This window comes from Anolis carolinensis, chromosome 1 (genome assembly GCF_035594765.1).
Source record: "Anolis carolinensis isolate JA03-04 chromosome 1, rAnoCar3.1.pri, whole genome shotgun sequence".
Classification (NCBI taxonomy): Eukaryota; Metazoa; Chordata; class Lepidosauria; order Squamata; family Dactyloidae; genus Anolis; species Anolis carolinensis.
Genome location: NC_085841.1, coordinates 63,151,987 through 63,179,349, shown reverse-complemented (window position 1 = coordinate 63,179,349; position 27,363 = coordinate 63,151,987). Strand labels below are relative to the sequence as shown.

General features: G+C 44.1%; 1 long non-coding RNA gene across 2 annotated transcripts; it reads left to right on the top strand.

The window, feature by feature from the left end:
• Nucleotides 1–3: 3 nt before the first annotated feature.
• On the top strand, nucleotides 4–22,345 carry LOC134297623 (uncharacterized). Of its 2 annotated transcripts, none has more exons than XR_010004431.1 (3): nucleotides 4–167; nucleotides 16,689–16,729; nucleotides 21,960–22,345. It is a non-coding gene; the product is annotated as an uncharacterized LOC134297623 (long non-coding RNA). The 2 variants fall into 2 exon arrangements; XR_010004430.1 differs by having other exon boundaries at nucleotides 4–173.
• Nucleotides 22,346–27,363: the final 5,018 nt, after the last annotated feature.

Here is a 27,363-nt window from a genome sequence, read left to right as displayed (position 1 = left end):
CGGCTCTTTTCCTCCCTCACCAAAACAAAACGCACGTGCGCGCGGGTTTCGAAATCCAAAGCCGGTTCCTACTCCCGCAGCTGGAAAAGGGCGGGGCTGCGGGAGAGCGGACCCCGCACCACGTGACCGCATGCGCCCCTGGGTACAGCTGGGTACTATGTTCATAGGTAAAGGTAAAGGTTTCCTCTGACGTTAAGTCCAGTCATGTCTGACTCTGGGGGTTGGTGCTCATCTCCATTTCTAAGCCGAAGAGCCCATAGACATCTCCAAGGTCATGTGGCCGGCATGATTGCATGGAGCGCCGTTACCTTCCCACCGGAGCGGTACCTATTGATCTACTCACATTGGCATGTTTTCGAACTGCTAGGTTGGCAGGAGCTGGAGATAACAGCGGCCGCTCACGCCGCTCCCGGTGTTTGAACCTGGGACCTTTCGGTCTCCAGCTCAGTGCTTTAACGCACTTCGCCACCGGGGGTCCCTTACTATGTTCATAGCTAGTGCTGCCATACCGTAGAAGCATAGAGTTGGAAGAGACCACAAGGCCATGCAGCAATTTAGAATCAAAGTACCCCATCCTGCAAGGTACTCACTTACACGATCCCTCGTAGATCGAGGATGATGGTCTTCCAGTTGTGGAGTCTTGGGGGTGGGTCCGTAGGTGGCTGAAGAGACCTATTTTTGATCCGCATATTCTCCCGGAAATAGTCCCGGTCCGGGTTGGCTTGACGGGCTTTCCTCTTGACGCGTTTCTCCCTCAAGCCCTCCATTCGTGCCTCTTCGAATTCTGCAGCACTAGTGGTCACAGCTGACCTCCAATTAGAGCGCTCAAGGGCCAGGGCTTCCCAGTTCTCAGTGTCTATGCCACAGTTTTTAAGGTTGGCTATAATCCCATTTTAAAATCTTTTTTTCTGTCCACCAACTTTCTGTTTCCCGTTCTTGAGTTGGGAGTAAAGTAACTGCTTTGGGAGACAGTGATCAGGCATTTGAAAAACGTGGCCAGTCCAGCAGATTTGATGGTGTAGGAGCATCACTTCAATGCTGGTGGTCTTTGCTTCTTCCAGCACGCTGATATTTGTCCGCCTGTCTTCCCAAGAGATTTGCAGGATTTTTCGGAGGCAACGCTAGTGGAATTGCTCCAGGAGTTGAGTGTGACGTCTGTAGACAGTCCACGTTTCACAAGCGTATAGCAGGGTTGGAAGGACAATCTATCTATATATATAAAAGAGTGATGGCATCACGGCGACTCACAAAACAACAAAAGTACAGGCCCCGCAACCTCAAAATTTGACAACACAACCCATCATCCATGCCTCCAGGTTGACACAACAAAAAGAAAAGAAAAACAAAGTCCTAATTAGAGGGAGAGCAATAATTTTTTTTATCCAATTGCTGCCAGTTTAGAGGGCTAATCTCTGCCCACTTCGTCTCCTAGCAACCAACTCCTAGCAAGCCAAGGGACAGCCAGGGTTCAGTTAGGGGACAGGCAGACTTAGGCTATGTAATTTGCACTGGATTATATGGCAGTGTAGACTCAAGGCCCTTCCACACAGCTATAGAACCCATTTATTATCTTATATTATCTGCTTTGCACTGGATTATCTTGACTCCACACTGCCATATAATCCACTTCAGTGTGCATTTTATACAGCTGTAAAGAAGGGCCCCCATATAATCCAGTTCTAAGCAGATAATATAAGATTATCAATATACAGTAGAGTCTCACTTATCCAACATAAACAGGCCGGCAGGATAAGTGAATATGTTGGATAATAAGAAGGGATTCAGGAAAAGCCTATTAAACATCAAATTAAGTAATCGTTATACAAATTAAGCACCAAAACATCATATTATACAACAAATTTGACAGAAAAAGTAGTTCCATGCGCAGTAATGCTATGTAGTAATTACAGTAGAGTCTCACTTATCCAAAACTCGCTTATCCAGTGTTCTGGATTATCCAACGCATTTTTGTAGTCAATGTTTTCAATATATCGTGATATTTTGGTGCTAAATTCATAAATACAGTAATTACTACATAGCATTACTGTGTATTGAACTACTTTTTCTGCCAAATTTGTTGTCTAACATGATGTTTTGGTGCTTCATTTGTAAAATCATAACCTAATTTGATGTTTAATTGGCTTTTCCTTAATGCCTCCTTATAATCCAACATATTCGCTTTTCCAATATTCTGCCGGCCCGTTTATGTTGGATAAGTGAGACTCTACTGTACTGTATTTACAAATTTACCACTAAAATATCACAATGAATTTAAAACACTGACTACAAAAACATTGATTATGAAAAGGCAGACTGCGTTGGATAATCCAGAACATTGTATAAGTGAATGTTGGATAAGTGAGATTCTACTTTAATATGAAATAATTACTGGGATAGAATAATGCAAAACAATATAATCTCTAAAACCAGGACAGTAAATAAACAGGGGAATTCCACACAGGAAACAATCAGGGCCAGCTAACACCTCCCAACAAAGTATTCCCATCATCAAAGTCTGGCAAATCCTCTGTTTTCTCAGGGCCACAAACAGTAGAAGCACATTAAATATCGCAAACAACACCACTCTGAAAACAAGGGAATTCCAGACAGGAAACAATCAGGGCCAGCTAACACCTCCCAACAAAAAATTCACTCAGGGAGGAAACAGCCAGGCTTTAAAGCTGCAAGGCCATTACATCCTAATCATTTTTCCTAATTGCAGCATTCATATTTGCCTCCAACAGACAAAAAAAAATCAGAAATATTGTATATTCACAACCTTTAGGAAATAATATCCCCTGATGGTGCAGCGTGTTAAAGCACTGAGCTGCTGAACTTCTGGACCGAAAGGCCACAGGTTTGCATTGGGGGAGCGGAGAGAGCCCCCACTAATAGCCCCCCAGCTTCTGCCAACCCAGAAGTTCAAAAACATGCAAATGTGAGTGCATCAATAGGTACTGCTCCGGCGGGAAGGTAACGCCGCTCCATGCAGTCATCCCACATGACCTTGGAGGTGTCTACGGACAACGCCCGCTCTTCGGCTTAGAAATGGAGATGAGCACCAACCCCCAGAGTCAGACATGACTGGACTTAACGTCAGGGGAAAACCTTGACCCTTTACCTTAACTACCACCAATTCCTCAATACTTTATTTCCCATACCACCAGACTTCGCCACAGCAACGCGTGGCCAGGCACAGCTAGTCTATCTATATAAAGATGTAATGTTCGTTTTACTATGGAGTAAACAACAAAACCACTGATCCAAGTCACACCAAATTTGGCCACAAAAGACATAGTCATCCAAAATATGTCTTTCAATAAAAAAAACCTAGAAAAATAGTCCAAATTACAGAGGATGAGGAAGAGTTTTTCTCCCCTTGACTGCCAGTTAGAAAAGCACCCCCCCCCCCGCTGCCTTTAGTCCCCGCCCCTTCATGTCCTAGCAACTCCCTCTGCACAGGGCACAGGCAGTTAGGCCTCTTCGACACAGCCTATAAAATATAGATTATCTGATTTGAACTGGATTATCTAGAGTTCACACTACCATATAATCCAGTTCAGTGTGGATTTTATACAGCTGTGTAGAAGGGGCCTCATATAATCCACTTCTAAGCAGATAATATTATAAATATAATATGAAATAAATACTGTGGTATAATAATACAAAACAATATAATCTCTAAAACCAGGACAGTAAATAAAGAGCAACACTCTGAAAGCAGGGAAATTGGGAATTCCAGAAAGGAAACAATCAGGACCAGCTAACACCTCCCAACAAAGGATTCCCCCAGGCAGGAAGCAGCCAGGCTTTGAAGCTGCAAGGCCATTAAATGCTAATCAAGGTACCTAATTGCAGCATTCATACCTGCCACACCGAGACTATAAATTGCTATTCAAACTGGCCAACCAAGGATTCCGCATGGTAGAAAGTGGCCAGGTGTCACGACCCAGGCTGCAGAGCACCAATAACCATACACAGAGGCCAGAATCTATCTAATATCTTTATTGAAGGAATATATAAAGTTAATAAAAACAAGTGTAGAAAATAGTCCAGAATTAGACCTTTCAGGAAAGGTCAGAATTAGTCCAAAAAAGCAATGTCAAATAAGAAATATTAAGGTCCAAAGTTGTAATCCAATAACCGAAACACTCACTTTGCCAAGCAAAGTGAGGGGAGATGACAAGGTCCTTTAGTCCATGAAACTTGAGCGAGGCTAGGAAATAACTTGATACTTGAAACAAGGCTTGAACGTGGAACAAGGTAACTAAGAACAAGAACAAGGTCCGTGGAATAACTTGATAAAATCCGTGGAACAAGGCAAGGATTAATCCTGGGAAACAAGGCAAGGTCCGTAGATAAACAAAGGCTGGGAAGCAAGGCGAAGGCTGGATAGCAAGGCAAGGCTTGAGCAGGAGCGAGGCTTGAATCGGAGCGCGCTGTCCAGACACAACTCGCTCCGTAGGCTGACGAATTGACTCCGCGAAGTTACTACGCGGGCAAAACACCTAAATAGAGTCTAACTTTCCCGCCGAAGCAGTTCTCTGGGAAACAGAACCGAAAGCTAAACTCTGAGACCAGATGTGAGACTCCCCAAAGATTCTCACGAGAAGCAGTCTTAATTGGCCACATTCTTAGCTGCAATCCTCGCACTCCTGCGCGAAGCTGATTCCAAACTTCTCTGTTGTTTACAAAACTCCCGGCGCAAGAACACGGGAGAAGTAGACTCTGGGCTTGTTTGACATACTTCTGGGAGACAACTTTCCTGCAGGTGCAAGGTTCCCAGATCTGCCTGGGAAAGATCTGGCTGAGAGGAATCCAGTTCAGACTGGGAAGGTAAAAAACCCAAGTTTTCATCTTCATCAGGAATTACAATGTCCTGAGCAGGACTACAAGGCCCATGGGTCATCACACTATCCCCCTCCTCAAGGCCCCTCCCAAACTGGGGCCCTCTCCCCGAGGCGCGAGGTCGCGGTTTGGTGGGATAGGTCTGATGAAAGCGACGGGTTAGATCAGGAGCATGGACTGTGGAGGCGTCTTCCCAAGAGCGTTCCTCAGGGCCAAAACCCACCCAGTCAATGAGATATTGTAGGCGGCGGCGGTGAAAGCGAGAATCCAAAATGTCCTCAACCTCGAACTCCTCCTCCCCATCCATCAAAACAGGAGGGGGGGCCGGTTGGTCTGTATCAGGTCGCACACCATCCGCCGGAAGGAGCAGGGAACGGTGAAACACTGGGTGAATGCGCATTGAACGCGGAAGTTGGAGTTTGAAAGTCACGGGGTTTAATTGCGCCACCACTGGATAGGGGCCAATGAAACGGGCATCTAACTTCCGGCAAGGGCGGTGGGAGGGCAGGAAGCGAGTGGACAGGAAAACCCGATCTCCTACCTTGATTTCGGGGCCCGGCTGGCGATGTTTGTCAGCGTGGCGTTTATAGTCCTCCTTGGCTTGGTCCAGTTGCTGGAGCAAAAGTTGTTGCACCGCTGTGAGTTCCTGCAGCCAATCCTCTGCTGCGGGAACTTCTGAAGTTTCAATGACAGGGGGGAAGAAACGTGGATGGAAGCCGTAGTTTGCAAAGAACGGCGTTTCTTTTGTAGAAGCTTGAACTCCATTGTTGTAGGCAAACTCAGACAGTGGTAACAGAGAAGCCCAATTGTCCTGTTGATAGTTTACATAACAGCGAAGATACTGCTCCAAAGTGGCATTGGTGCGCTCCGTTTGCCCATCTGTTTGGGGATGATGAGCTGAAGATAAGCGAGAGTCTATGCCCAATAGCTTTTGTAGTGCCTTCCAAAAACGAGAGGTGAATTGAGATCCACGGTCTGTGACTAAACTCTTGGGCAATCCATGTAGTCTGAAAACATGTTGAAGAAATAGATCCGCAGTTTCTTTGGCCGTGGGGAGGCCTTCGCAGGGAATGAAATGGGCTAACTTGGTGAAAAGGTCCACCACCACTAGGATCGTGGTGAATCCACAGGAAGGTGGTAGGTCAGTGATGAAATCCGCGGAAATTATTTCCCATGGGCGAGATGGGGTATGAAGGGGGTGTAAAAGCCCTGAGGGCTTCTCCCTTCGTATCTTGGAGCGCTGGCATACAGGGCAGGTGTTGACATATTTTTCCACATCCTTGCGGATCTTGGGCCACCAAAAATCCCTTAGGATCAAATGCATAGTTTTAAATAGTCCGAAGTGTCCTGCTGGTTTGCAGTCATGACACAGACGAAGCGCCTTTTCCCTGCCCGGTCCGGGTGGGATATAAACATGATTTCTATAGCAGAGCAGCCCATCTTTAAGCGAAAAGGGAAAATGCAGACCTTGGCGAAGTTGGTCCTGCGCCCAGGCATCTGCTTGCTGACTAGCCCTGATTTCTTGAGCACAGATGGGTCCTGGAGTAGGGGAAGTTGAACCAATGGGAACGGATTTGGTGTTCCCCACCGTGAGCGTGGCAAAGTTCTCGGGTTGTAGCAGTTGGGATTCAAAGGTCTCCTTGCGTCCTGCAGCGTATTCCGGTTTACGTGACAGGGCGTCTGCTTGCTTGGTTTGGGCTGGGGTCACATAATGGATCTGGAAGTTGAAACGTTCAAAGAATAAAGCCCAACGTTGCTGCCTCTGATTTAGTTTGCGGGCAGTTCTTAGATGTTCTAGATTACGATGATCAGTGTGGACTTCAATGGGAAATTTGGCCCCTTCTAGCCAATGTCTCCAAGTTTCAAAGGCTGCCTTTATGGCCAGTAGTTCTTTTTCCCAAATGGTGTAATTCCTCTCTGGTGTGGTTAGTTGACGAGAATAAAAGGCACAGGGGTGGAGGTGATCTCCCACCGGTTGTAAGAGTACAGCCCCAATTGCCACATCAGAGGCGTCCGCTTGCACCACAAAAGGGGTTCCAGGATTTGGGTGCTGTAGAATTGGCTGGGAGGTGAAAAGTTTCTTTAGTTGCTGGAACCCTTTCTCTGCTTGATCAGTCCAGCGGAAAGGCTGCTTTCCACGGATGCAGCTAGTGATGGGGTCGGACCAGCGGGCAAAATCTGGAATGAACTTGCGGTAATAGTTCGCGAACCCCAAGAAACGCTGCACCTCTTTCTTGTTAGTTGGCGCCCGCCATTCCAATACTGCTGAAACCTTGGCTGGATCCATGGAAAGCCCTAGAGGCGAGATGCGGTAACCAAGGAAATCTACCTCTTGTAGATCAAAGGCGCATTTTTCCAGCTTGGCATAAAGTCCATGATCCCGCAATCGTTGTAACACCATTTTGACGTGGTTCTCATGTTCTGATTGTGATCTGGAAAACACCAAAAAATCGTCCAGGTAGATTATCAAGAACCTGTCTAGATAGTCCTGAAAAATATCATTGACAAAATGCTGGAACGTTGCGGGGGCTCCGCATAAACCGAAATTCATAACTCGGGACTCAAATAATCCGAATTTGGTCTGGAAGGCGGTCTTCCACTCGTCCCCTTCCCTGATGCGAACTAAGTTGTAAGCCCCCCGAAGATCCAGCTTGGTGTAAACCTTGGCTCCTCGAAGCCGATCCAGTAGATCCGAGATTAAGGGCAGGGGATAGCTGTTCCGCTTGGTGATATTGTTCAATGCTCTGTAGTCCACCACCAAGCGTAGTTCCCCTGACTTCTTCTTCACAAACATCACTGGGGAGGCGGCTGGGGATTGAGAGGGTCTGATGAATCCCTTGCGAAGGTTTGTCTCTAGGAATTCCCTGAGAGCTTCTTGCTCTGGTTCAGTCAGGGAGTAGAGATGCCCTCGCGGGATCGGGGCCCCCTCCACCAAGTCAATGGCACAGTCATAAGGTCTATGTGGGGGTAATTTTTCGGCTTCTTTCTCATTGAATACATCCCAATACTCGGAGTACTTCTTTGGCAAGGTGATGATGGGCTCGGTGTCTGTGGCATGGCATACCTTGGCTACGAGGCAATGGTTTTGGCAGTACGGTGAAGCAAACTGCAGTTCTCTGTTGGACCAGGAGATGTTAGGGTCGTGGAGAGTCAGCCATGGAATTCCCAAAATCACAGGGAAATGGGGGACCTCGGTAACAAAGAAGGAAATCTCTTCCATATGTTCCCTTATCCACATCCTGGTGGGTTCCGACCACTGACTTACGGGGCCCGTCTTGAGGGGACGGCCGTCTATGGCTTGCACCACACGGGCATTCTTGAAATCATGATATTGTAATCCCAGAGAGTCGGCATACTCTCTATCGATGAAATTGTTAGTAGCTCCAGAGTCTATCATGGCGTGGATCATGACGGGTCCCCTTTTTGCTGACCATAATGTGACCACGAGAAGGAACAGGACCCCGGTTGGCGGCTCTTGGATGGATTTTTTGACCGGGTTGGCGAGCCTCTCTACACCCGGTCGTTGGCTTCCCCCGCCGGCTGTGTGCCAGTCGGCTCAGACGCCTTCGTCTCCGTGGAGGACGCCGCCGCAAGACGGGCGGCTGGCTTCCCTTTGGCTGGGCACTCTCTGGCGAAGTGGCCCCCGTTCCCGCAGTACCAGCAGAGGTTTAAGCGTTGACGACGGGCCTTCTCGGCGGCATCTAGTCTGGGACGCACATTGCCCAACTGCATCAGCACCTCCTCGCCTCCTCTGGGGTATGGGGTTGGCGGTGGGGGTCTCCACACCGGACGTGGCTGAACGCTGGCGGGAGCGGGGGGTTTTGCCCCGGCTCTACTGCCCTGGCCTCGAACCCACTGTTTCCTGTTGGCAATCATGACTTCAGCCCGTAAACATTGATCAATGAGTGCCTCGAGGGTCTGGGGAGGATCCACCTTGGAGATTTCTTCCAGCATTTCAATGTTGAGACCCTCCCGGAATTGTCCCCTGAGGGCTACATCGTTCCAGCCGGTGTTGTGGGCCAGCACTCGGAACTCGGCTATATACTGAGACATAGGTCTGTCTCCTTGAAAAAGGCGACGGAGTTTGTGACCGGCTGCCTCCAAATTGTCCTCGATTCCCCAAGTCTCCTTGAGGTGGTCCAAGAAGTGTTGCGCTGATCTTAGGTGTGGAGAGGTTTGGTCGAACAGTGCCGTCGCCCAGCTGGCCGCTGGCCCGTCTAGAAGACTGTAAACCCATGCCACCTTGATGTCTTCTTGGGGAAACTCGGCAGCACGGGCCTCTAGATAAGCTTGACATTGGCGACGGAAGACATGAACCTTAGAAGCTTCTCCAGTAAACTTGGTTGGCAACGCCATGGCCGGGAGACGAATTCCGCGTTCCTTCAAACCCCTTATTTCTCCATCCTGTGCATTGAGCTTATCACGGATTCGGTCCACCTCTTCCTTGTCGATGGTGTAGGTAATCGGCTGGCCGCTCGGCCCAGGTACGACTCCGGTAGACATTCTGGCCGAGGTTAATTGGTGCTTAGGGTGGCGGAGTCAAACTGTCACGACCCAGGCTGCAGAGCACCAATAACCATACACAGAGGCCAGAATCTATCTAATATCTTTATTGAAGGAATATATAAAGTTAATAAAAACAAGTGTAGAAAATAGTCCAGAATTAGACCTTTCAGGAAAGGTCAGAATTAGTCCAAAAAAGCAATGTCAAATAAGAAATATTAAGGTCCAAAGTTGTAATCCAATAACCGAAACACTCACTTTGCCAAGCAAAGTGAGGGGAGATGACAAGGTCCTTTAGTCCATGAAACTTGAGCGAGGCTAGGAAATAACTTGATACTTGAAACAAGGCTTGAACGTGGAACAAGGTAACTAAGAACAAGAACAAGGTCCGTGGAATAACTTGATAAAATCCGTGGAACAAGGCAAGGATTAATCCTGGGAAACAAGGCAAGGTCCGTAGATAAACAAAGGCTGGGAAGCAAGGCGAAGGCTGGATAGCAAGGCAAGGCTTGAGCAGGAGCGAGGCTTGAATCGGAGCGCGCTGTCCAGACACAACTCGCTCCGTAGGCTGACGAATTGACTCCGCGAAGTTACTACGCGGGCAAAACACCTAAATAGAGTCTAACTTTCCCGCCGAAGCAGTTCTCTGGGAAACAGAACCGAAAGCTAAACTCTGAGACCAGATGTGAGACTCCCCAAAGATTCTCACGAGAAGCAGTCTTAATTGGCCACATTCTTAGCTGCAATCCTCGCACTCCTGCGCGAAGCTGATTCCAAACTTCTCTGTTGTTTACAAAACTCCCGGCGCAAGAACACGGGAGAAGTAGACTCTGGGCTTGTTTGACATACTTCTGGGAGACAACTTTCCTGCAGGTGCAAGGTTCCCAGATCTGCCTGGGAAAGATCTGGCTGAGAGGAATCCAGTTCAGACTGGGAAGGTAAAAAACCCAAGTTTTCATCTTCATCAGGAATTACAATGTCCTGAGCAGGACTACAAGGCCCATGGGTCATCACACCAGGCTTGCAAGCAGCAAGGCTATTCAGTATTTTTCAACCTGGCCAACCAAGATTTCCGCTAGGTGAAAGCCCCCAAGCTTTGAAGCCACAAGGCTTCTCCGTCCCATTCAACTTGGCCTAACAAGGATGCCCTATGTAGAAAGCAGATAGGCTTTTAAGCTACAAGACTATTCAGTGCAATTCAAGCTGGCCAAACAATGATTCCCCTACAAAGGAAGTAGCCAGGCTTCAAAGTGGCTCTTTGTTTGAGGGTGCTACTCCAGCTACTCCAGAAAATGGCCAGGCTTTGAGGCTGCAAGGCTATTCACTGCTATTCCACCTGGCCAAGAAATGATTCCCATAAGCCACAGCAACGCATGGCCGGGCTAAACTAGTGGCTTTATAAACAAGCACCTTGGTATCTCTATGGATGTCCTGGTCATCAAGCACTCTCTGCTTCATTCGGAAAAATGCTGCACTCGCAGAGCTCAGGCGGTGTTGTATTTCAGTGTCAATGTTGACTTTTGTGGAGAGGTGGCTGCCAAGGTAGCGGAAATGGTCAAAGTTTTCTAATGTTACACCGTTAAGCTGTATTCCTGGCATTGCAAAGGGATTGGCTGGTGCCTGCTGGAAGAGCACTTTCGTTTTCTCGATGTTCAATGAGAGGCCGAGCTTCTCATATGCTTCTGCAAAGGTGTTTAAAGTGTAGATCTTCTTCTGAATGTGCACAGACTACGTTGCCATTGGCATATTGGAGTTCTATAATAGATGTAGTTGTGACCTTGGTTTTGGCTTTCAGTCTGCTGAGGTTAAATAGCTTGCCATCTGTCCAATAGATTATTTTCACTCTGGTGGGAAGCTTCCCATCAACAAGATGAAGTATCATAGTGATGAAGATGGAAAATAAGGTTGGGGCAGTAACACATCCCTGTTTGACACCTGATTCCACCTTAAATGGGTCATTGTGGAAACCATTGCTATTCAAGACTGTTGCCATCATGTCATCGTGGAGAATCTGCAGAATACTCATAAATTTGTCAGCGCACACAATTTTTGGGAGGATGGTCCAAAGAGCTCTGTGATTCACTTTGTCGAATGCCTTTGCAAGGTCAATGAATGCCATGTACAGAGGTTGGTTTTGTTCCCTGCATTTTTCTTGGAGCTGTTGTGCAGTGAAGATCATGTCCACTGTTCCTCTGGAGGGGCGGAAGCCATTCTGGGATTCTGGGAGGGTGTCTTCTGAGACAGGGAGAAGGCGGTTTGCAAGAATTCTTCTTCTTCTTTTTTTGGTAATAATTTTTATTAAAGATTTTGATATTGCTTATACATGGAAGGAGTGAAAACATATTTTTATAGGAAAGTAAAGAAAATGATAGTAGAGAAAGAAGACAAAAAAACAAGAAAGGGAGAAAAAAGTTTTGTGCTTCCGTTCAACTTCTTTCTGTTCATATTTTCTTTAATGGTTTCATTTTATATTGTCTCTCCCTTCTGTTTAAATACTTTTAAAAATCTTATTCTATTCCCTTATAAGTTATAGTTTGTACTTACGTATTCTTCAAATGTTGACCAATCAGTCTTTCTTACCCCCTTTTCAGTAAAAAAGTTAGTTGGTCCATATCTTTTATCTTCTATATTTTATTTAACCAGTCCTCTTTCTCTGGTCAATTGTCAAGTTTCCAATTCTTCGCATAAACCATTCTTGCCGCCATTGATAGAAAAATAGTTAGCTTTTGATATCCTTAAAAATATCTTTATCCAAAATGCCCAGAAGATATATCTCAGGTTTAATTGGATAATCCATTTTTAATATTTGTTGGCATTCACTGTGTATCATGTTCCAGAATTCTTTTGTTTGGCTTTCCTTTTCTTATCAATTAACTGTTGGATCTCTTTGTCATTTTCTTCAAACCAGTCTTGATTATTATTAGTTTGATATCTGATGGTTTCTTTGCAGGCTATGATGATGGAAGTCTTCAGTTTGCTCCAATGTTCCTCAGCATTTTCAGGCTGTTCTGTGGGTAGATGATCCTTGAGTGTTGTTTGGAGGGCTCCTGAAGGGCTTGGGTGTTTATTTTGCGCCTTATTTTTCTTCCTTGGAGTCTGTGTTTGGGGTTGATCTTGATAGCCATTGTGGATTGGATTAACCTGTGGTCTGTCCAGCAGTCATCAGCACCTGTCATGGCTCTTGTGAGAAGCACATCGCGGCGGTCTCTGGCACGTGTAATCACATAGTCTAAGAGGTACCAATTCTTTGACTGGGGGTGCTTCTATGATGTCTTGAGCTTATTTTTCTGGCAGAAGAGTGTGTTGGTGATGACAAGGTTGTGTTCTGCACATTTGGTGAGAAGCATTTGGTGAGAAGCAGGATGCCATTCAAATTGCTGTTTCCAACCTCGTCTTTTCCTATGGTCCCTGGCCATAGGTCGAAGTCTCATCTGACTCTTGCATTAAAATCCCCCAGGAGGATGATTTTGTCCTCCTTAGGTATGTCTTCATTAGCATCTAGTGTTGGTGCATAGGCACTTATGATGGTAGCCTGTTAGTATTTGGCAAGGTTATTTGGGAGGGTTGAGAGTCGTTCGTTAATGCCAATGGGTGCTTCAGTCAGGTGCTTCACCAGGTCATATCTGATAGCAAAGCCAACTCCATGTATTCTTCATTCTTCTTCAGGCAGTCCCTTCCAGTAGAAGGTGTAACCTCCTTTTTCTTCCTTCAGCTGTCCCTCTCCTACTCTCCAGGTCTCCTGCTGCTATGTCGATGTTAAAACGTCCCAGCTCCCTTGCAATGATAGCAGTCCTACGTTCAGGCCGTGGACTGTCAGTGTTGTTCAACAGTGTCCATACGTTCCATGTTCCAAAATTCATTTTTCTTTTTTGGCCGCAGGGTGGTGAACCCTCTGGACATGGCAGTCCAGTCAGGGATAAGAGAGACTGTGTTTAGGGAACCTTTTCTAGCTCCTTCCCCATGTGGGGTGAGCAGAGCGGATCCTAAAAAGGGCTGCTCAGTCATGGATACAGCTGCAGGACTACTCAACTGCCTCGGACCTTGAGGTTGAAGGACTGAATCCATATCTACTGCCCATGTGCCAGTCTGTGACTAGGGGTTTCCAGATTTCACAGTCCTGCTCCTCAGTGATTGCCACTCAGTGATTGCCATGGGACTTTTGTTGATTTGTTTTTATTTTTCTTGGAAGATGCCTGTGCATGATTTTTTTTAATGTGTGGAGGTCAGTGCACAGCCGATCAACACACAGTCCTCACAGAGTGGGGTCCCAGCCAGTGGCATGATTAACACAATGACGGTGGGTTCTCAGTCTGTTGCAGTCTTCTTCTGCTTTCACAGCCGTTCAAGGCTGTTCAATGGCCGGGCTGTGGCGCAGGCTGTTGAGCAGCTGCAATAAATCACTCTGACCATGAGGTCATGAGTTCGAGGCTGGGCATGTTTAGCCTACAGAAGAGAAGGCTGAGCACCCGTCAATTAAAAATAAAAATAGCCCCTGCTCGTTGCTGACCTAGCAACCCGAAAGATAGTTGCATCTATCAAGTAGGAAATAAGGTACCACTTATATATATAAAAAAGTGGGAAGGCAAGTTTAACTAATTTACGACCTGGAATGAGGAAGTGCCGTCAGAGTGGATGATGAAGCAGCTGCTCCCCACTGTGGCCAGAATCGAACATCCCCTCAGGAGGTTAAATTGCCTCTGCGTCTGTCTGTCTCGGTCTCTGTTTAATGTGTTTATGGGCACTGAATGTTTGCCCTATGTGTGTATAATGTGATCCGCCCTGAGTCCCCTTTGGGGTGAGAAGGGCGGAATATAAATACTGTAAATAAATAAATAAATAAATAAATAAATAAATAAATAAATAAATAAATAAATAAATAATCAAGGTGGCCAATTGTAACATTCAAACTTGTCTCAGGCAGACAAGAGTTCTTTCTCCCACCCCTGGACCTTCTACAGATATATAAACCCCACTTGCCTAGTTTCCAACGGACCTCACAACCTTTGAGAATGCCTGCCATAAATGTGGGCTAAATGGCAAAAGAGAATGCTTCTGGAACATGGCCATACAGTCCGGAAAACTCACAGCAACCCAGCCCTCTGGGTGTTTTGGACTTCAACGTCTACAAATCTTAATAACCTATCAGCAGTTAGGAATTGTGAGCGTTGAAGTCCAAAACACCCAGAGGACCAAAGTTTTCCCATGCCTGCTGTAAATGCATCTGAGGAGGCAGACTATTTGGATAAAGAATCCCTTGGGAAACTAGAAATCCCACATTATCAAATCTGTCAAGATGTCACAGGTCACTTGTAGATCAAAAATAATGAAGCATCTCCAACCAGCATGGCCAACTCAGGAATGCTGGGAGCTGCAGTCCCAACCGCTTCTGGAGGGTTGCACTGATTCTTTTAAAGTGCAGCACATCCTCTTTACATCCTTTGTTTTCTGTATCTGTTCCTCCTCTTTGTATTTTTATATTATTGATTGCCATGTCTTCTGCTTTCATCACAAGTGACCAAAGCGCAGCTGGCAACACAAAGCAAGTCCTATACAGATGTTAATATTATATACATAGAACATTCTATGAAAATTGCTGCCAAAGGCAAGGACATCTTAAAGATATTTACAAACAGTGAACACCTGGGGTGAAAAAATTGCTCATGGTTAGCAGTGATACCTAATATAGCACCATTTAAAAATTATTGGTAGCTTAATTATATATTTAACATTGTGCAGTGTAATTTTTGTGCAGTAACTGTTTTATTTTTTGTAAGTCGCCAGATGGCAAAACGTGGCAAATAATAATAGCCATAGTAATAACAGAGGTGATAGACTTCAGATTGCCAGTTGCTGAGGGAGGGGGTAGGCCTTTAATTAAAACACAGATTCTAATCCTGATTTTGTCATTTGAGGCCTCATTTACACTGCTATATATGCAGTTTTATAATGCAATTTGCATGGCTGTGTGAACTCATATAATGCAGTTCAGTGCTATTAAATTGCATTATGATACTGCATATATGGCAGTGCAGATGGGGCTTCAGCTATCACTTGCTCCTACACTTTCATGAAGAATAAGACTGCTTCCCTATTAATTATGATGGCAATAGATTACCACGTTATGTCAGTTGCCATGGAATGGTAGGTGCTATTGCCCTCATGTCCAGAGATGGGATTTCATAATCAACTTGTTGTTAACTGTGGGAATATAACACAGAACTTTGTGAGGCCTGATCTAGCATTCCCTTTATGCTTCATTATAAAGGCAGTTTCCAAGTTACAACATCCAACTTACATCGTTAAGAATGGGGCTACGAGAAGTGAGAGAAATCTACCCCTAGGAAGGGACAATACTCCTGTAAGCGAATGACCCTCGACTTAAAATTCATATTTTGCCCCCAAAATCTGTCCACATCTTATACTTGAAGTCCTATATGGTACTCCATTCTTGCCCATTTCAACTAGTTCTTTGCTTCCTAATAAAAATTCCCTCCAGACCATATTCTGGACAGAGATGTAGCTATAGCTATTGTCAGTGTCTACCAAAACAGCCATAATTTTTTGTATGTACTTGAGCATAAAATAAGAATTGCAACTGTAAGGGCAGCATGAGAATATTAAATGTGGGGCAGCTCCAAGAAAATAGTTCAGTAGGACAGAGAATTCAAAGAGTGACTGTAGGAGAGAGCAGTTGTCATTGTGTCCTGCTTGTGGACTGTGTTAGCTGTTGGGGATATAGATGTTTAAGAGCTTCCTGGTTTAACTCAGTGCTGTAAGAACACTGCTTCTTAAATTCTAGGCCCCAATCCCAAATAACATCTCCTTAGCTCATTTTTGGCAACAGTGAAAGGTTTCTGAACGCCACACTTTTGCACCAATCTGTTAGCAAAACCATGCAGTGTTTTCAGTGGACTGAAGCAAATGCTTCAGCTGTATGTGACAAAAAGGAAAATCAGCCTGTTTAGCAAGCTTTGAAAATGCAGATTTATTATAATTAATTTTTGATTTTTATACCTATTTAGTATACCTATATTCCTGGGATCATATAAAAAATTGCATGGAAAGAGGTGACAAGTAGCAAGAATTTAAGAAGCCCTGATATAGAGCACCACCACTGTACTTTTATTTTGGTGAAATTCAAACAACCGAACAGATAGATTAAACCAAACTTTTTTTTTGGCAGAGATCATTCCACAGCAAAGTACTACTACTTATGTCCCATATTTCTTCAGGAAACACCTCTTCTTGTATTACAATTACCACAATAACATAGATAACTCTATTCACAAATAGGTTATTCATAACTTTATATAGTTCATGCATGCCTTGTCTTGTAGGTAAAAAGGACATTGAAGACACCTTGATAATACAGCTAAAAGTAAGTCTTGATAATAATAATAATAATAATAATAATAATAATAATAATAATAATAATAAAAACTTTATTTATACCCCGCCACCATCTCCCCGCGGGGACTCGGGGCGGCTTACATGGGGCAGAGGCCCAAATAACATAGGACAAAACATAGGCAACATAATACAAATCACACTATAAAAAGATAAATCAGTAATACAATATATCAATTAAAACAAAATTACAGGATAAAAATTTGCATTTAAAACACATAAATGGTAAAATCGTAATAAATACAGGATAGATTATTAAAAACTCTCTGGGGCTGATTAATTAATGACTATCTCCAAAGGCCTGCTGAAACATCCAAGTCTTCAGTTGTTTCCTGAAGGAAGGTAGAGAGGGAGCCAACCTAATCTCCCTGGGGAGGGAGTTCCAGAATCGGGGGGGCCACGGCCGAGAAGGCCCTCTCTCTCATCCCCAAATGCAGTTGTGAGGAGGGTGGAAGTGAGAGAAGGGCCTCCCTGGAAGATCTCAGCGATCAGGTGGGTTCATAGGGGACGACGTGGTCACAAAGATAAGCAGGTCCCGAACCATTTAGAGCCTTATAGGTAATAACCTGCACCTTAAATTGGGCCGGGAATATAATCGGCAGCTAGTGGAGCTGCTTGAACAGGGGGGTTGACCGCTCCCTGTAAGCAGCTCCAGTTAGTAACCTGGCTGCCGACCGTTGTACCAACTGCAATTTCCGGACCGTCTTCAAGGGCAGCCCCACGTAGAGTGCGTTATAGTAATCCATCCTTGAGATAACCAGAGCGTGGACCACCATGGCCAAGTCAGACTTCTCGAGGTACGGTCGCAGTTGGCGCACTAGCTTTAGCTGTGCAAAGGCCCTCCTGGCCACCGCCGACACCTGAGCATCAAGTGACAGCGATGAGTCCAGGAGGACCCCCAAGCTGCGGACCTGCGCCTTCAGGGGGAGTGCGACCCCGTCAAGCACAGGTAGCCACCCTATGCCCAGATCGGCCTTACGACTGACCTGGAGGACCTCTGTCTTGTCAGGATTGAGCTTCAGCTTGTTGGCCCTCATCCAACCCATTACAGTGGCCAGGCACTGGTCTAGGATCCGAGGGGCTTCCTTGGAAGTAGGTGGAAAGGAGTAGTGGAGTTGAATGTCATCTGCGTAGAGATGGCACCAAACTCCAAAACCCCAGATGATCTCGCCCAGCGGTTTCATGTAGATGTTAAAAAGCATGGGGGAAAGAATAGAACCTTGCGGGACCCCCCAGGGGTCCGAGCAGGTGTCCCCCAGCTTCACCATCTGGGTGCGACCCTCCAGGAAGAAGTGGAGCCACTGTAGTACAGTGCCCCCAAGGCCCATTCCTGAGAGCCGCCCCAGAAGGATACCATGGTATTAAGATCATAATATTAAAAGCAGAACATTGAAAGACATGGCCAGTGCCTATTCCATTGGGCTCCTTCAACAACAAACTAGATGCCAAAGGCATGCTTGAATAAAAAAGGCAGTCTCTTGTTTGCAGAAAGAAATTCATTTTCTATCCGCAAATTCCAGAAATTGGGAGCGGCCAACAAGAAAGCCTACTCTTATGTCCTCTTATGCTTGCAATTGTAAGTCTTAAAGTGAAGCATGGTCAGGGACCACCAAACGCAGCGCCCAAACAAGAGTCAAAGAACATGAAAGGCACTGCAGACTAATTCAACCAGAGAAATCAGCCATAGCAGAGCACTTGCTGAACTAGCCTGGACACAGTATATTATTTGAGAACACAGAAATGCTGGATCACTCCAACAACTATCATGTCAGACTACACAGAGAAGCCATTGAAATCCACAAGCATGTGGACAATTTCAACAGAAAGGAAGAAACCATGAAAATGAACAAAATCTGGCTACCAGTATTACAAAACTTTAAAATCAAAACAGTAGATGGGAACCAACACTCTGAGGGCACAGCTAATGACTGAACAAAGGATGCCCCCAGGCAAGAGACAAAAACTTTTCCAATGCTAATTAGGGTGATGAAATGAAACATTAATACTGGCTTCCCAGTGACAAAGGACTCTTGCCACACCCTGGACTCTACACAGATATATATTCTTTCCTTTCCTTACTTAGTTTATCCATACCTCACAACCTCTGAGGATGCCTGCCATAGATGTGGGCAAAATGTCAGGAGAGAATGCTTCTGGAACATAGACACACAGCCCGAAAGACATACAACAACCCAATTAATTAGTATCTCTCCCCCTCCCCCACTTTCTGATTCCTACTGTTATCAGTGGGGAACAGAAGTCTCTGCTGTTTGAGAGCTGAAAACCTTCTCAGCTGCCTAGTGATTCCCCACCGAGATGCTATTATTAGTGGTGAAATTCTTGCAGGATATGGTGGAGTGGGAATTGTGAAAATCTCTCCCACTTCTCTAAGGTATAATCTGAGTCCCCTGTCCTGATGCTGTTCATGGCACTGCCAGAGAAGTTGTCTTTTCTCTAGAGTCCATTTTGGTTAAATTACATCGGGAGAGGGACTCATCCTTACTTTGTGGTCCATATTTAAACCAACAACCTGCTGCTTGCGCACATATGGATCAGAAAATTAAAATTTTAGGTCCTTGGAGAACTGAATTGCAATCTTGACCTCTTTTCATTTTGTCAAATGTTCTAGAATTTGTAGATCATCCCTTTCTCTTTGGCTCAGTTGAATCCATCTGTTCTTGAATGCTATCTATATTTTTTCCTGTTCACAAGATAGACATCTTCAGGCTTTGTTCACATGTTTTCATATGTCCAGTAAATGGTTTAGGAATTTCTTGTTCAGAAATTTCTTAAGTATGATGGGAAAATATGCATAGGCTAATGTCAATGCGCAGATTGTACAATGCGATACTATATAGAATCATAGAATGATAGAGTTGGAAGAGACCTCACGGACCATCCAGTCCAACCCCTCCACCTCAGTCCGGGGCAGAGAGTTCCACTGCCAAACAGCTCTGACAGTGAGGAAGTTCTTCCTGGTGTTCAGGTGGAACCGCCTTTCCTGTAGCTTAAAGCCATTGTTCCGTGTCCTAGTCTCCAGGGCAGCAGAAAACAAGCTTGATCCCTCCTCCCCATGACTTCCCCTCCCATATTTATACATGGCTATCATGTCTCCTCTCAGCCTTCTCTTCTGTAGGCTAAACATGCCCAGCTCTTTAAGCCGCTCCTCGCAGGGCTTGTTCTCCAGACCCTTGATCATTTTAGTCGCCCTCCTCTGGACACTTTCTAGCTTGTCAACATCTCCCTTCAATTGCGGTGCCCAGAATTGGACACAGTATTCCAGGTGTGGTCTGACCAAGGCAGAATAGAGGGGTTGCATGATTTCCCCGGATCTAGACACTATACTCCTATTTATCCAGACCGAAATCCCATTTGCCTTTTTAGCTGCCGCATCACATTGTAGACTCATGTTTAACTTGTTGTCAACAAGGACTCCAAGATCCTTTTCACATGTACTGTTGTCGAGCCAGGTGTCCCCCATTCTGTATCTTTGCATTTTATTTTTTTCTGCCGAAGTGGAGTATCTTGCATTTGTCCCTGTTGAACTTCATTTTGTTAGTTTCGGCCAATCTTTCTATTCTGTTAAGATTGTTTTGGATTCTGCTCCTGTCTTCTGGAGTATTAGCTGTCCCTCCCAGTTTGGTGTCATCTGCAAACTTCATGATCATGCCTTCTAATCCTTCATCTAAGTCATTAATAAAGATGTTAAACACAACTGGACCCTGGATGGAACCTTGCGGCACTCTACTTGTCACTTCTTTCCAGGATGAAGAGGAAACATTGGTGAGCACCCTTTGGGTTTGTTCACTTAACCAATTACAGATCCACCTAACTGTAGTTTTGCCTAGCCCACATTTGACTAGCTTGTTTGCCCAAAGGTCATGGGGGACTTTGTCAAAGGCCTTACTGAAATCCAGATACGCTACATCCACGGAGTTCCCTGCATCAACCCAACTTGTAATTTTATTGAAAAAAGTACATAGTTATGTTTTTGTTATTATTTTATATATGTCATGAGGAAGACCTCTAGAACACAGGCTGAAATGCACTGGGCTTTTCTGACAATAAACTGTTATCTTTGGGCATCCCTAGACATCTCTCATTTTCTATGGATTTAATTGGATGTTACCCAATTAAACAACAACAATGGTTGTTGTTGACAAGTGACAATTCTACTACTTTTGCCTCAATTGGAAAACAAACTTTGCAAGCCCAGCAATGATATAATAGCATTTATCAATGTGTTCACTATGTGAAGTTGGCCTGTTTTTTCTTGACATTTTCAGAAGGCAAAACACTTCCAAACATACTTTTCATATCAGGGCCAAACTCAAGCATTTGATTGTCATTGAAATCAACATTGCTTGATAATAGGGCTGACTACATATACTGTAATACCAGGTCTAGATATATTACCATATTTTGGAAAAGCATTCATTCAAATGTCAGTAACATGGTTTTATTAACAACACTTTTACCAGCAGTTGTCTGATTTTGTATTTTTAGCTGAAGTCATTCTTCTAACCATCCTGTCGGTGGCACCATAGGGTTGCTTCTGGAAGGTCCTTTGGTTAAAATGCAGCTGTACAATCCATGTATGTTGGGATTAAACTAGATATTATCAGCAGGAAGGGAATCCCCAATTTTGTTTTTCTTCCTGTAATGCTAAGATTGAAGTCGGACATGGACTGCAGGGAGAAGGTAGCTGGGAGGGGCTGCTCCCCTTCTTCCCTTCACATGCTTCCAGATTTTAAAATATTTTATTACAGTTGCACCTAAAATAGGTAAGGAAGGATGGAGTCAGGCAAAAAAAACACAGTTTGTACTAGAGGATCTGGGTTCCCAAAGAAAACATTTATGTAAGTATTTGTAAGTACTCCAGCATGATTCTGTGGTTCACTTCTGATGGAATTGTGTTGGAGGATCTAAATTTGAGAGGTATTTCCTCAAGTTAAAATAATGTTATTTGCAATTTTCTCACTTTCATAGGGATCCCGTGCCTCTAACCCCAATGTGTATTTCTCTATTTTGATTTTTAAAATACCCTTTTCTAGAAAAGTGAAACTGCCTAAATGTTACAGGGCAGTGTTCATGATTTTACAACATCCCCTTCATAAGATTTATTGTCTGACAAGGCGTGACCTTCGACTGGAACCCATTTTCCATGTAATATGTTTTTTTTGCTCCCCTTTCTCCAAAAGGTCTTTATCCTGATACAAAGCAAAATATTGTACCGATAAACCGATATTACACAGATCAAGGATTAGATGGTCATTTGCATGTCACCAAAGGAAAAACTAAACAAAGAGCATGGAAATAAATCACCAGAAAAGTGAACCACTACTAGGCAGGCCAGCCTAGTAGTGTTTATCTAGATGCTGTTTTTATGTTTTAATATCTTAATGTTAATGTTATTGATTTTAAATTGTATTTATATGTTGATTGTTTCTATTGATTAAATGTTATGTTTTATTTGCTTTGTATAATGAGGCACTACATTGTTGCCTAGATGTATGTTGTACACCACTCGTGAGTCCCCTGTGGGGTGAGAAGAGTGGGATGGAAATAAAGTTAATAAATAAAAAATAAAAAAGTCAAGAGGTGCATATCTGCATAAAATTTGCATATTCTAATTTAGAAATATAGGTAGAAATTATGACTACAGTTTCAATAGAAATACAATACATTTCACCATTGTAAGGAAAATTGACCAGCAGGATATCTATGTGCTTGCCAGTCTTTTTGGATGTTACATGCAGACGAGCAATTTCAGTTCCCCTGTTTCTCCCTTGTTACGGGTCTGGACTGCTATTTAAACATGTTTTGAGAACTCCTTTCAGATAAAATCTTGTCCTTTGTAAAGTGGATGGGGCAATTATGAAGTAATGTCTGCCCCATGATACACTGTTGTGTAATAAAGAGAGAGGAAAGAGAGGGATTTTTGACCTTTACACTGACATCAGTTTACTTACCCTCATTACGTAGTGCAAGTTCTTGGCTAAATTTCAACCTTGACAGACTGCAGTCTGTTATCAGCATAGGAAAATGTCAACAGCTGTTTTATTTTATGGCAAAGAAGGGGCAAACAGCCTTTAAAAAAAATTGTTGCTTTGGGGAAGCCCTGCTGGGAGGTCCTGTTTTTCTCCTTTCCATACATATGCATCTTTTCCTTTCTGAGCCAAATTCTACCCTTGGGGTCTACTTAGATTTGCAGCATTCAGTTTGGATGCTTCATGCATGAATGACCTCATCCTTTTGCAAACTTGTACAAAAACAGGAGGTATGTATGGTTATGGGGGCAATAAACTAAAGTCCAAGCTTATTCAAACTGATAGAGGATGGCAACAAGATTATTTGTGCTTGAGTGAATGTGATGTTATTTGTTGTCAGGTTGACTGATTTATGATGACCCTATGAATGAGAGATCTCTGAGGTCCACAGTCATCATGGCCTTGCTCAAGCCTTGTTATGGCTGTAGCTGAACATCCAGAGCGCTCTGTGTCCATTGCACTAATATGAACATTTTTGAATATTTCAATACACTCTTAGACGATTCTAAGAGAGAACTTTATCCCCCTACTGAGCATGCATGCAGAGATTAATGTGTGCTCCCGGCACACCTTTTGCTCACAAAAATTGCAAGATAGAAGATTGTTTCTCTTTGATGCAATATATATGTTTCACAGCCATCTTCACTGAGGCATGACAACTTTTATACTAAACTGCAAGGTCAGCCAGCTTGCCAGACAGACTAGTCACATGACACTTCCAGACATGGCCAATTTCTCCTCCTCTGGCCCTCACTGTTTCCAACGATAATATAAAAATGCAGAAACTTTTTGAAGAATCCTTGTAGCATGGGTGATTCTGACTTTGATATATCTTTGTACTTGAGGAACTTAAATCTTTCATCACTGCTCTTCCAAATTTCTGTCTTCTTTTGATTTCTTCACTATGCTCTCCGTTTTTATTAATGACTGAAATGAAACTAGGGGTGTGTCTACCCTGTAGAGTTAATGTAGTTTTGCACCACTTCACTTGTTCAATTCTATGAAATGCTGAGACTTGTAGTTTAGAGAAGATCTTTGCCAAAGAGTGCTGGTGCATCAGCAAACTTCAAATACCAGGATTCCACATAACTGAACCATGTTAGTTAAATTGGTACCAAACTTCATTAATTCTACAGTGTAGAAGCATCCAAAGTATACAAAATCTTCAGTTATTTTGATGTTTTCATTACCCACTTGAAAGCTATGTGAGAACCACCCAGTGATCATTTTTATTTTTTCCAATATTCAGCTGTTGATCTTTTGCTTTTTATTCCTTTATCTTTTCTCAATAGTCATTCCAAGTCTTTGATATTTTCTGCCAGTAGCAAGGCATCATTTGCATATCTCAAATTAACCCAGTTTTCATACCTTCTTCCTCTGAGTCTAATCCTGCTTCCTATACAGTATGTTCTGTAGACAAATGAAAGTGATATGCTTACAAAATACAGCCTTGAGTGCCCGCTGTGTCAATGAGAAACTGTTATGTTTCTTTTAGGACCTATAGTGGAGGTATACAACTGGTGGCCCATTAATCGGTTCTCTTTGACCCCCATTTTCAAATTTTGGAAATATTTCTTTTTCTTTTTCAGCGTCAATTTTCCTTGCTATGTTCAAACCTTATGCAAGCAGTGATTTCCTTTTTGGAATGCTATTGCAATTTGAAAAGGGGCTCTCCCAGAATGGACAGATTGGTTAGAAGGTAACAGTTTTTGTTGCTGTGTACACTTTAAACAAAAAGATCCAAATTGCATTTTGCCAATGACGTATTTTGTTGTTTTGTTCAGATGTTTATAACTCGTAGACTGCCTGCACTGAAGGGAAAAATCATATATTATTGCAATGGACAGGTGAATAAACTGGGCAAGGAAACCAGATGATCACTTTGGGGAATACGTTTCTAATGAAATTAGTGTTTTAAAGGGACATACATTGTGGAAGAAGGGGCAATGAGCCATCTCCCCTGGGCACTTAAATGACATCATTGTATCTTGATCTTATTTGAAAATGCCTGTTCTTCTTGCAACATGTCACCACCATGGTGTCGTTTCTGTAACTATGCTTACTGTGCATTTTCCCTGTGAAATGGAAAGTGGGCAGAATTGCAATTTGGGTAGGTTTTACTGCGTGTTCCTTCTTGGCATCCAGTGGACAGAACAGATGGCTTGCAGATTTCCAGTCACACACCCTGGTCTGCATGATCAGATCTTCATGGTCTGCTTCACAGTCATTGTGCCCCTTGAGATATGGGATGTAATTTTGAACTGAGTCCCTTGGGCTTTGTGCTTAAGGCCCTACGTCAGGAGAAAGGCAGGATAAAAATAAATTAGATAAAAAATAAATACCTTTGAGATCATGAGAATTTTATCTAGACCTGGAAACAGAATGATAGCCTTTCTTTCACACACACAGAAGCAGGGGAAGATGGGAGTTTCTTTAGTGGCTGGCATATGCCAACACGCACTACGGGAGAAATATGCTTGCTGGGATGTTTATTTAATATATGTAAGTCCCAGAAAATTTGTCTCTTTACGGATAGCGTATACAAGGGATTGTCTAGATCATGCATTTATTTATTTATTTACAGTATTTATATTCCGCCCTTCTCACCCCGAAGGGGACTCAGGGTGGATCACATTATACACACATAGGGCAAACATTCAATGCCCATAAACACATCAAACAGAGACTGAGACAGAGGCAGACGCAGAGGCAGTTTAACTTCTCATGAGGGGATGTTTGATTCTGGCCACAGGGGGGAGCAGCTGCTTCATCATCCACTCTGACGGCACTTCCTCATTCCAGGTTGTAAATTAGTGAAACTTGCCTCCCCACTTTTTTATAAGTGGTACCTTATTTCCTACTTGATAGATGCAACTATCTTTCGGGTTGCTAGGTCAGCAACGAGCAGGGGCTATTTTTTATTTTTAATTGACGGGTGCTCACCCCGCCATGGGCTGGCCTCGAACTCGTGACCTCATGGTCAGAGTGATTTATTGCAGCTGCTCAACAGCCTGCGCCACAGCCCGGCCCCATGCATGGGCAAACATTGGCCCTCCAGGTGTTTTGGACTCCAACTACCACAATTCCTAACAGCCTACAGGCTTTTAAGAATTGTGGGAGTTGAAGTCCAAAACACCTGGCAGGCTGAAGTTTGGTCATGCCTGGTCTAGATTAACAGAATAACGTGGACTCACCTGGAATCCACCACTGGCTGTCTCTATGGTGCATGGTCATGTCTGGTGAATCTCCTGGGTTCTAGGGCTTTAACGTGACTTTGTCCCAGTTTAGGCAAAGCTGGGGAGATACTTTGAAGCTTGTAAGAAACATCTGCAATATCCTGAGGCTTTGCAGCAATCTGGGCAGCAGCTCAAATTTCATAGTATCATAGAGTTGGAAGAGACGACAAGGGCCTTCCACTCCAACCCCCTGCCATGCATAATCAAAACATCCCCAACAGATGGCCATCCAGCCTCTGTTTAAAAGCCTCCAAAGAAGACTCTCCATCGCCTTTGAAGCAGTGAGTTCCATTGCTGAATTCTGGTTTATTTGGCCTGATTTGCTGTTCACAGAGACTACTGCCATTACCTATCTATCAATTTTCTTCTCACTGGTCAGATGGGCATCTCTTCTGACATTCTCAGACATAGACAGTAGTTAGGCACTCATATAGAGATCTGTAGCCAGTGGGGAGCAGTATCAGTGACAGAAATGATGAGGTGACATCCCATTGGGCTACTGAATTCCTGCCTGCCTGGATACATGCTGGACCCAGGGCTGATTCAAGAAAGGGGACAAAACAGACTGCGGGAACTATCACGGTATCTCCCTTCTAACCTCTGCTGGGAAAATTCTCGCAAGAATCCTTGCAAACCGCCTTCTCCCTGTTTCAGAAGACACCCTCCCAGAATCCCAGAATGGCTTCCGCCCCTCCAGAGGAACAGTGGACATGATCTTCACTGCACGACAGCTCCAAGAAAAATGCAGAGAACAAAACCAGCCTCTGTACATGGCATTCATTGACCTTGCAAAGGCATTCGACAAAGTGAATCGCAGCGCTCTCTGGACCATCCTCCAAAAAATCGGGTGCCCTGACAAATTTGTGAACATCTTGCATGACATGATGGCAACAGTCTTGGACAGCAACGGCTCCCAAAGTGACCCATTTAAGGTGGAATCAGGTGTCAAGCAGGGATGTGTTATTGCCCCTATCTTATTTTCCATCTTCATCGCTATGATACTTCACCTTGTTGATGGGAAGCTTCCCACCGGTGTGGAAATCATCTATCGGACAGATGGCAAGCTATTTAACCTCAGCAGACAGAGCCAAAACCAAGGTCACTACAACATCTGTTATAGAACTCCAATATACCGATGACAACGTAGTCTGTGCACACTCAGAAGAAGACCTACAAGCCACTCTAAACACCTTTGCAGAAGCATACGAGAAGCTCGGCCTCTCATTGAACATCGAGAAAACCAAAGATAAATTTAGATGTAGGAGAATGAGATGATGTAATAACTGGATATCCTTAACATTTACTACCTCATTTTACTG